This window comes from Trachypithecus francoisi, unplaced genomic scaffold (assembly GCF_009764315.1).
Source record: "Trachypithecus francoisi isolate TF-2019V2 unplaced genomic scaffold, Tfra_2.0 Lachesis_group12, whole genome shotgun sequence".
NCBI classification, from domain to species: Eukaryota; Metazoa; Chordata; class Mammalia; order Primates; family Cercopithecidae; genus Trachypithecus; species Trachypithecus francoisi.
Genome location: NW_022681457.1, coordinates 107,440,968 through 107,451,891, shown reverse-complemented (window position 1 = coordinate 107,451,891; position 10,924 = coordinate 107,440,968).

Sequence of the window (10,924 nt, the reverse complement as noted above, 5' to 3'; positions counted from 1 at the left end):
GTGGTGAGGATGGAGCAGGCACCCAGAAAATGCCAGCTGTCAAATTCCTGTTTGTTTTTTTTGAGATATAGTCTTGCTCTGTTTCCCAGGCTGGAGTGCAGTGGTGCAATCTGGGTTCACTGCATCCTCCAGCTCCTGGATTCAAGTGATTCTCCTGCCTCAGCCTCACCAAGTAGCTGGGATGACAGGTGTGAGCCACCGTGCCTGTCCTTAGCTGCCAAATTCTCTTCCCCTCAGAGCCCTAGCCGTTTACGTAAGGCTTCCCCACTTCTGTTCCACCTAGACCCTACCTACCCCTGCCCCTCAACTCAGGTCAGTCCAGCATCGATGGCGCAGCTGAAATCCTGAGCGCCAAGGCAAGAGTTTAATCTCTCCTCTGCATTTTTGATGAATTGATTTGGTCCAGTGGAGGTTTTCAGTAAATCTGTTTAAATGACAGATAAGAAGCATTTGCTGTTATCCTGGCCATCAGGAGTGTACATGGGGCTTCCACGGTGTTCATTTTGCTTTCTTAAATTTATTCATTTCTTCAGTACATGCTTATCAGCCCCCTACTATGCGCTCAGCACTGGGTTAGGCAGTAGGGACACCGGCGAATCAGGTTGGCAGACTCGGATTTCCATGGACTTTGTGACCCGGTTAAGGGCACAGATAAAATCTAAGCCAACAGATATATCACCTCATTAGTGATTGTAATAAATGCTTTGGGCCGGGCGCGGTGGCTCAAGCCTGTAATCCTGGCACTTTGGGAGGCCGAGATGGGCGGATCACGAGGTCAGGAGATCGAGACCATCCTGGCTAACACGGTGAAACCCCGTCTCTACTAAAAATACAAAAACTAGCCAGGCGAGGTGGCGGGCGCCTGTAGTCCCAGCTACTCGGGAGGCTGAGGCAGGAGAATGGCGTAAACCTGGGGCTGAGATCCGGCCACTGCACTCCAGTCCGGGTGACAGAGAGAGACTCCGCCTCAAAAAATAAAAAATAAAAAAATAAAAAAAATGCTTTGGAAAAAACAAACAATTTGCTTATTAAAACTTAAATGATACAAGGGTAAGTTTCAGTCCTGTGAAGTCTGAAGGCTTTTTTTAGGATAATAGAATAAAAAGCGATAATAAGCACCCCCGTGGTCCCTGCATAATGAATGGCCTGCTAAGGCTACAGTCTAAGTGCTTCATACAAATAAGCTCGTTTATTCCTTACACCAGACTTTATAGTTGAGTGTCTTTATCCCCATTTTACAGACGGGCATATGGAGGTCAAGGGGTCAAGCAGCTTGCCCAAAGTCACAGGGCTTGCTGATGAAGCTGGATTCAAACTTGGATTTGTTTGATCCCTCCCTGTTGTAATTACAGACCTATGGTATTTGTTGCTGCGTCTCCATCTCAGCTGGGAGCTCTTAAGGCTGTGTGGCTAGAGGCTTGGGAGACAGCAACTCAGGAAGGGTCAAGTAGGTCACATCCCCTCACCTGGAGTGAGGCCTCCCATCTGAGCTAGAAGTTGCTAAAGTCAAGGCCCAACCCCGCAATTTGTCCCATAGTGAAAGGGAGCAAATGGCATCTGTCTCGAAGATGTTGACCCTGAAAATGGGCCTCTGGTCTCAACCTTGTTTGCAAAAGTGGGATGAGGATGAGGGGTGGGGAAAAGAGTTCCCATTCTGCACTCATGCAGCATGCGGGCCCACCTTGTCACATGGCGTTGACTTCTTACACTGTCAAGGCTGCGGGCGGGTGGCTTAGGAGGTTGGGAGCCAATTAGAGAACGTTGAGTCCAGAATCTGGACTCCCTGTTTCTGGTACCACCTGCCATTGGCTGCCTCAATCCATTTCTCCCCTTGGTTAAGAGCCTGGGCCCTGGAAATTAAAGAACCTAGATTTAAATACCAGTACTCTCACTTAATAGCTGTATGGCTTGTTAGATTATTTAACCTCTGTTAGCCTCAGTTTCCTCACTTTTCATTTTTTCATTTCTATTTTATTTTTATTTTTTGAGACGGAGTCTGGCTCTGTCTCCCAGCTGGAGTGCAGTGGCCAGATCTCAGCTCACTGCAAGCTCCGCCTCCCGGGTTCCCGCCATTCTCCTGCCTCAGCCTCCGAGAGTAGCTGGGACTACAGGCGCCCTCCACCTCGTCCGACTAGTTTTTTGTATTTTTAGTAGAGACGGGGTTTCACCGTGTAGCCAGGATGGTCTCGATCTCCTGACCTCGTGATCCGCCGTCTCGGCCTCCCAAAGTGCTGGGATTACAGCTTGAGCCACCGCGCCCGGCCTCATTTTTTCATTTCTAAATTAAAACTTTTTTTTTGAGATGGAGTCTTGCTGTCACCCAGGCCGGAGTGCAGTGCTGTGATCTTGGCTCATTGCAACCTCTGCCTCCCGGGTTCAAGTGATTATCCTGCATCAGCCTCCTGAGTAACTAGGATTACAGGTGCCTGCCACCACGCCTGGCTAATTTTTAAATATTTTTAGTAGAGACAGGGTTACACCATGTTGGCTAGGATGGTCTCGAACTCCTGACTTCAAGTGATACACCCGCTTCGGCCTCCCAAAGTGCTGATATTACAGGCCTGAGCCACTGCGCCCTGACTATATTTAATTTTTTTGAGACAGGGTCTTGCTCTCTTGCTCATGCTGGAGTTCAGTGGCATGATCTCAGTTTACTGCAGCCTGGACCTCCTGGGTTCAAGTGATCCCCCTGCCCCAGCCTCCTGGGTAACTGGGACTACAGGCACACAGTATGATGCCTGGCGTGGTGACTCATACCTGTCATCCCCAGCACTTTGGGAGGCCAAGGCAGCAGGTCACTTGAGGCCAGGAGTTGGAGACCAGCCTGGCCAACATGGCGAAATCCCATCTCTACTAAAAATATAAAAATGAGCTGGGTGTGGTGGCGGGCGCCTGTAATCCCAGCTGCTTGGGAGGCTGAGGCAGGAGAATTGTTTGAATCTGGGAGGTGGAGGTTGCAGTGAGCTGAGATTGTGCTACTGTACTCCAGCCTGGGTGACAGAGCAAGAGTCTGTCTCCAAAAAAAAATCAATAAATTAAAAAAAAAAAAAAAAGATCTGCAGCTCAGGCTGTCTGGGAGTAAACCAGATGGTTTATGTAAATGACTTTGCCTGGTTTCTGGATGATCATACTGCCTCAGTCGAGTCAAATCCTATTCTTCCAGGAACGTGGGGTATCGGCAGCAGTTCCCCAAATGCCATGGAAAAACAAGGTGTGGCCCATAGCCATTTTTTCTGTGATTTTGTTCTAACCGCAGGAGTGCTTATTCATGTAAGAGACTGTTGTCTGGCACTCCTGGGAACTTTGCTCTTGGAAATGTCTTCAGAGCCTGGGCACAGCTTTGAATGTGTTCAGTGGAGAGTGCATTCATTCTCCAAGGGTCGGCCTGGTGTTTGGAATTAGCAAGAAATCCTTTGGACCCAAGACTGATGACTTTGGGTGAAGATTTGAGCTGGATACGACAAGGACAAATGGAAACAAAATGCAGGTTGGGGAAGGTAGAGAAAGGTTTTCAATCATGGAGGGCCGGAGAGCTGCTTTAAGCAGTTTCACAATCAAAAATGTTTGGAGGATGATTCTCGCATGGGTCAGAGAGAGAAATCTGGGGTTTCGAATTGGCGGTATCAATTTTGGAGGGCTGACCTTGGGCAGAGGGTGATGCCCTTCCAGAAACAACTGTCCCCAGATGTCACATGGAAATTATTTCTTTCTTTTTGTTATCTTTTTTTTTTTTTTTGAGACGGAGTTTGGCTCTTTTGTTGTCCAGGTTGGAGTGCAATGACACAATCTCAGCTCGGCCCAATCTCGGCTCACCACAACCTCTGCCTCCTGGGTTCAAGCAATTCTCCTGCCTCAGCCTCCTGAGTAGCTGGGATTACAGGCATGCATCACCATGCCTGGCTAATGTTGTACTTTTAGTAGATATGGGGTTTCTCCATGTTGGTCAAGTTGGTCTCGAACTCCCGACCTCAGGTGATCCGCCTGCCTCAGCCTCCCAAAGTGCTGGGATTACAGGCATGAGCCACCACGTCCAGCTTCTTCTTCTTCTTCTTTTTTTTTTTTTAAGACAGAGTCTCCTGCCGGGCGCGGTGGCTCAAGGCTGTAATCCCAGCACTTTGGGAGGCCGAGACGGGTGGATCATGAGGTCAGGAGATTGAGACCATCCTGGCTAACACAGTGAAACCCCGTCTCTACTAAAAAAATACAAAAAACTAGCCAGGCGTGGTGGCGGGCGCCTGTAGTCCCAGCTACTCGGGAGGCTGAGGCAGGAGAATGGCGTAAACCCGGGAGGCGGAGCTTGCAGTGAGCTGAGATCCGGCCACAGTACTCCAGCCTGGGCGACAGAGTGAGACTCCGTCTCAAAAAAAAAAAAACAGAGTCTCCCTCTGTCGCCCAGGCTGAAGTACAGTGGCATGATCTCAGCTTACTGCAACCCCTGCCTCCCAGGTTTAAATGATTCTCCTGCCTCAGCCCCCCTAGTAGCTGGGATTACAGGTGCCTGCCACTACACCTAGCTAATTATTTATATTTTTCTTTTTTTTTTCTTTTTTTTTGAGACGGAGTCTCACTCTGTCGCCCAAGCTGGAGTGCAGTGGCCGGATCTCAGCTCACTGCATGCTCCGCCTCCTGGGTTTATGCCATTCTCCTGCCTCAGCCTCCGGAGTAGCTGGGACTACAGGCGCCCGCCACTGTGCCCGGCTAGTTTTTTGTATTTTTTAGTAGAGACGGGGTTTCACCATGTTAGCCAGGATGGTCTCGATCTCCCGACCTCGTGATCCGCCCGTCTCGGCCTCCCAAAGTGCCAGGATTACAGGCTTGAGCCACTGCGCCCGGCCAATTATTTATATTTTTCTTAGTAGAGATGGGGTTTTGCCATGTTGGTCAGGCTGGTCTTGAACTCCTGACCTCAGGTCATCCGCCTGCCTCAGCCTCCCAAAGTGCTGGGATTATAGGCATGAGCCACCACGACCAGCCCAAAATTCTTTCATTTGCAAGGACAGAGCCTTGCTTGAATGTGCTTAAGCAAAAGAGGGAATGTAGGCTGGGCACAGCGGCTCGTGCTTGTAATCCCAGCACTTTGGGAGGCAGGGGCAGGCGGATGGCTTGAGACCAGGAGTTCGAGACCAGCCTGGCCAACATGGCGAAACCCTGTCTCTACTAAAAATACAAAAATTAGCTGGGTGTGGTGGTGCATGCCTGTAGTTCCAGCTACTTGGGAGGCTGAGGAACAAGAATTGCTTGAATCTGGGAGGTGGAAGTTGATGTGAGCCGAGATTGCAGCACTGCATACCAGCCTGGGAGACAGAGTGAGACTCTGTCTCAAAAAAAAAAAAAAAAAAAAAAAAAAAAAGGTATATCTTCTGAGGATTCAGGGATGTTTTGGAAACTAGGGACCTGCCCTGGCCTCATAAGAGGCAGACTCAGAGCTGGACATGGGTTAGGAAACCAGGCAGTGCCTCTTTCATTTTTTCTCTCTCTCAATTGTAGTAAAATATACATAACATACATTAAAAAAAAATTTTTTTTTGAGACAGAGTCTCGCTCTGTCACTCAGGCTATAGTGCAGTGGCACTATCTCAGCTCACTGCAATCTCCACCTCTCGAGTTCAAGTGATTCTCCTGCCTCAGCCTCCTGAGCAGCTGAGATTACAGGTGCCTGCCACCACGCCCAGCTAAGTTTTGTATTGTTAGTAGAGACGGGGTTTTGCCATGTTGGTCAGGCTGGTCTTGAACTCCTGATCTCAAGTGATCCGCTGGTCTCAGCCTCCCAAAGTCCTGGGATTACAGGCATGAGCCACTGCACCCGACCAGCCAGTTCCAAATTTCTGAGGCAGAGAATGTGCCTGTCGAGTGGGCAAGCCATGGGATGGATCACATGGCATCACTCTGCCTGCTGGGATCCATCCTTGGGAGTGGAGCATGCTTCTCAGGAAGGAAACGGGAGGGTTGTTTGGGATTGGGCAACCTCCTCCTCAATAATAAATGAATCGGGACCCCCCTATGGAATCACTTCCACTCTGATGAAATCGTCTGGGAATTTTCAATCAGAAGATTTAGAAAGATGCTATTTTCATTTTGCCTTACATACATCTTTTGTGTCTTCTGGCTTATTGCTTTTGAGGTGTGTGTGTGGCGGGGGGGGCCTCTAAAAGTCATCCTGGGTCCTGGTTAGGCTACCACCTTGACCTGGCCTGGGGACCTGCTCAGCTTGGAGGCCAGTTGGCTGGAGGTGGGGGAGGAGGGAGCCCCAGTTGCGGCCTCTGAGCCTCTTGTGCCAGCGGCCCCGTGCAGTCCATTTTAACCCCGGCACCAGTTGTCCTTCAGCTCCTCCAGGGAGTGACTTATTCCCTTTCCAGCTTCTGTTTGTGGAGCATGAGCCACTGACTATTTGAAATGGGACACTCTCTTGATAGCACCAAGCCTCAGCTTTCCTATGGATAAAATGGCTAAAAATGCCCAGACTGCTTTCTTCAGAAAGTTGGTGCGGGAATCACATGAAATTGACGGCTGTGAACAAGGGTCCTCAATGCCGGGAAATTGGTCCTGGGTGGTTGGTGGGGGGCATTAGGTAATGTCTGCAGACATTTTTGGCTGACAGAAGTGTGGGAGAGTGTGCTCCTAGCATCTTGTAGGGGAGGCCAGGGTACATAGTGGGCACTTAGATACTATTTCTTTTTCTTTCTTTTCTTTTTTTTGAGACGGAGTCTCACTCTGCTGTGCAGGCTGGAGTGTAGTGGTGCGATCCTGGCTCACTGCAACCTCTGCCTTCTGGGTTCAAGGGATTCTCCTGCCTCAGCTTCTGGAGTAGCTGGGATTACAGGCATGGTCACCATGCCCGGCTAATTTTTGTATTTTTTTTTTTTTTTTTTTAGTAGAGATGGGGTTTCACCATGTTGGCCAGGCTGGTCTCGAACTCCTGACCTCAGGTGATCTTCCCGCCTCAGCCTCTCAAAGTGCTGGGATTACAGGCTGAAGCCACTGTGCCCTGCCAGATACTATTTCTTTGTCTTTTCTTTCTTTCTCTCTCTCTTTTTTTTTTGAGACGGTCTTGCTGTGTCACCCAGGCTAGGGTAGAGTGATACAATCACGGCTCACTGCAACCTGTGCCTCCTGGGCTCAAGAGATCCTCCCACCTCAGCCTCCCGAGTAACTGGGAGTACAGGTGTGCGCCACCATGCCCAGCTAAATTTTGTTCTTTTAGTAGAGACAGGGTTTTGCATGTTGCCCAGGCTGGTCTTGAACTTTTGGACTCAAGAGATCTGCCCGCCTGAGTCAAATGCTGGGATTACAGGTGTGAGCCACTGCACCTGCCCAGATACTGCTTCTAAATCAAAGTTTAGCCTCAGTTAATGGTGAGCCCAGCATGGTACTGCTTTGGGGTCCTGTACAGATGGCAGAGAAGACTAAAGGCTTGGTGAGGGACTCCTTGGGGTACTGTCTCAGTGACTAAGTGACTGTAGGTGGGCACAGCTGCTGCTGACAAGGGCTGCTTCCAGTGTGCTGGGGGAGCTGGTCGCCTGGCAGCCTTGCTGAGTGGAGTGTGGCTTAGGAAACTCGTTATGCTACCAGTGGGGAAAAGCCTCCCCTCACCTCTTGGAGTGACCAACAGTTTGGGGAAAAAAATGTGGAGGTGGATTTACTGATTTGTTTTTCTCTGAATTTGTGGTTCCTTCTCAACTAATATTCAGCCCCTCCTTTGCCCTCCTCAGGCCTTTCCAGGGCAGGCTGGGGGTATGGATGGAGTGAAGAGGGGCAAAGGTAGAGAAGACCCCTCCCCTCTACAGGGCAAGAGGAGATTCCAGAGACCTTTCCACCCTTCAGAAAATGGAGGCTGGTCCAGAGTTTCAAGTGAACACACAAAGGCCAGCTCTGGCCGCTCCACACTCCCCTCCCTGTCCCCTGACCTCTGCTGCGGTGGCTGCTGCTGTGGGAGTGAAAAGCCCAGGTCAGCCTTCCAGGTGGGTGAGATGGGAAGGCAGCCCTTCCCGGGTGGGGATCTGGGAACGAGAATGCAGCCTCCTAACCGCTGCAACCTCCTCCTTGCCAGGGTTGAGGGAAGTACAGGAATCAAGGCTAGGGGGTGGGAGGGGGCAGCATCACCCCTTGCAAAACCCCAGAACAAGGGAACCTGGAATCGCCCCTCCCATCTCTGGCCAGGTCCCCACCAAGGAAGAGGTCTCCATGCTATTACTTCTGCAGGTGGAGCAGCCTGTTTCCACCTTCCCTCCTCTCACACTCTAAGCCTTCAAATAAGGACCACAAAGCTCTCACAGTGGCAGAAGGCTTTCTGCCTGGTGAACGCTGTTCTAGGTGCTGTATAGGCAAAACTGCATTTAATTCTCCTGCATGGTTGTGTTCCTATTTCATAATCAGAGCCAGGATTCAAATCTAGGCAGTCTCTGGTGCAAAGGTCGGCAGCCTCCCAGGAGGGAACCCAGTCAACCAGGCACGTGTTTACTCTCTCACGCTCCAGGACTTTTCAGTCCAACAGGGACTTCCTCATTTGGGTAACCAGGAGAGCCAGAGACTTTGGATTTTGTCAGCTCTTCATTCAAAACATTTGTGTACTACAGACTCTCAGTGTGACCTTGGGCAAGTTACTTTAGCTCTGAGAAGCAGTTTCCCTCTTTATAAAAAGGGGAAATCTTGTGAAGCTTATACGAAATTCGGTATGGAGAGGTGTTTTTTATTATCATTAGTTATTTATTTTTGAGACCGAGTCTTGCTCTGTTGCCAAGGCTGGAGTGTGCAGTGGCATGACCTCAGCTCACTGCAACTTCCAGGTTCAGTGATTCTCGTGCCTCAGCCTCCTGAGTAGCTAGGACTACAGGTGCGTGCCACCATGCCTGGCAAATTTTTGTAGAGACAGAGTTTCACCATATTGCCCAGGTTGGTCTCAAACTCCTGACCTCAAGTGATCTGCCCACCTTGGCCTCCCAAAGTGCTGAGATTACAGGTGTGAGCCACCGCCGAAGGTTTTTAGAGTATAACACACGTAAGAGCCAATGACCAGGATTATCATTATTATTCTTTTCTCTCTTTCTCTCTTCCTTCCTTCCTTTCTTCCTTCCTTCCTTCCTTCCTTCCTTCCTTCCTTCCTTCCTTCCTTCCTTTTTCCTTCCCTCCCTCCCTCCCTTCCTTCCTTCCTTCCTTCCTTCCTTCCTTTTTCCTCCCTCCCTCCCTTCCTTCCTTTTTCCCTCCCTCCCTCCCTCCCTTCCTTCCTTTTCTTGTTTTTTGAGACAGAGTCTCCCTCTGTCGCCCAGGGTGGAGTGCAATGGCACGATCTTGGCTCACTGCAACCTCCACCTCCAGGGTTCAAGCAATTCTCCTGTCTCAGCCTCCTGAGTAGCTGGGATTACAGGTGCCCACCTCCACGCTCAGCTAATTTTTTGTATTTTTAGTAGAGACGGGGTTTCACCATGTTGGCCAGGCTGTTCTTGAACTCCTGACCTCAGGTGATCCATCTGCCTCGGCCTCCCAAAAGTGTTAGAATTATAGGCATGAGCCACAGCACCCAGCCTTCATTATTATTATTTTCATCATCTAAGAAGTCAGTAAACTTCTCTGTGAAGGACCAGATTGTAAATATTTTTGGCTTTTATGGGTCCTTCAGTCTCTGCCATTGCTCAGTTGTGCTGCTGTGTCTCCAGAGTACCTATGGACAATATGGTAAATTAGCAAACGGGTATGGCTGTATTTCCATAAAACTTTACTTACCAAAACAGGTGATGGGCTGGATTTGGCCCATGGGCGATAGTTTGCTGGACCCCAATCTAGGACCCTGAGACCTCTATTGCTGGTGTCTGAGCAGAAAGTGGGGCTGGGCTTTGGTGTGAAATTCACGCATCCATGTGCAGACTGCTGATCTGTGAGTGTGTTGAGGGAAGGGGCTGATTACCTTTGAAACCCCATTCTGGGTTCTCAGGAGCACATGAGAAGGGTAGAGCAAGTGTGTGTGGTTAAATGACTTGTTCCTGATGTCTAGATGCTTGTGCTCTTAATGATCCCAGAAGATGTTGGCCAAGATCTAGGGGTGATCAAAACTGACAATACGAACTCAGAGTGAGGCCGGGTGTAGTGGCTCAAGCCTATAATCCCAGCACTTTGGGAGGCTGAGGTGGGTAGATCACCTGAGGTCAGGAGTTTGAGACCAGCCTAGTCAACATGGTGAAACCCCGTCTCTACTAAAAATACAAAAATTAGCTGGGCATGGTGGTGCACGCCTGTAGTACCAGCTACTTGGGAGGCTGAGGCAGGAGAATCACTTGAACCTGGGAGGCGGAGGTTGCAGTGAGCTGAGATTGCACCACTGTATTCCAGCCTGGGCAACAGAGCAAGACTGTCTCAAAAAATAAAAAAAAAAAGAAAAAAGAAGAATTCAGAGAGCTGGTCCCACTGCCCTTAAGCGGCATCAGTGCCAGGTGCAGTGGTTCACGCTGGTAATCCCAGCACTTTGGGAGGCTGAGGTGGGTGGCAGATTACCTGAGGTTGGGAGTTCGAGACCAGCCTGACCAACATGGAGAAACCCCATCTCTACTAAAAATACAAAATTAGTCAGGTGTGGTGGCGCATGCCTGTAATCCCAGCTACTTGGGAGGCGGCAGGAGAATTGCTTGAACCCGGGAGGTGGAGGTTGCAGTGAGCCAAGATCGCACCATTGTACTCCAGCCTGGGCAACAAGAGTGAAACTCCATCTCAAAAAAAAAAAAAAAAAAAAAAAGACATCAGCATAATCAGAGCCATCATTAGTGCCAATTCTCTCGGAGCCAGGAGCCCTTTCCCTACACAGTCTCATTTAATTCTCACAAAAACCCCATTAGGCAGGGCCTATTATAATCATCCCAGGTTAAGAAGGAGGAAACTGGATGGGCACAGTGGCTCACGGCTATAATCCCAGCACTTTGGGAGGCCTAGACAGGAGGAT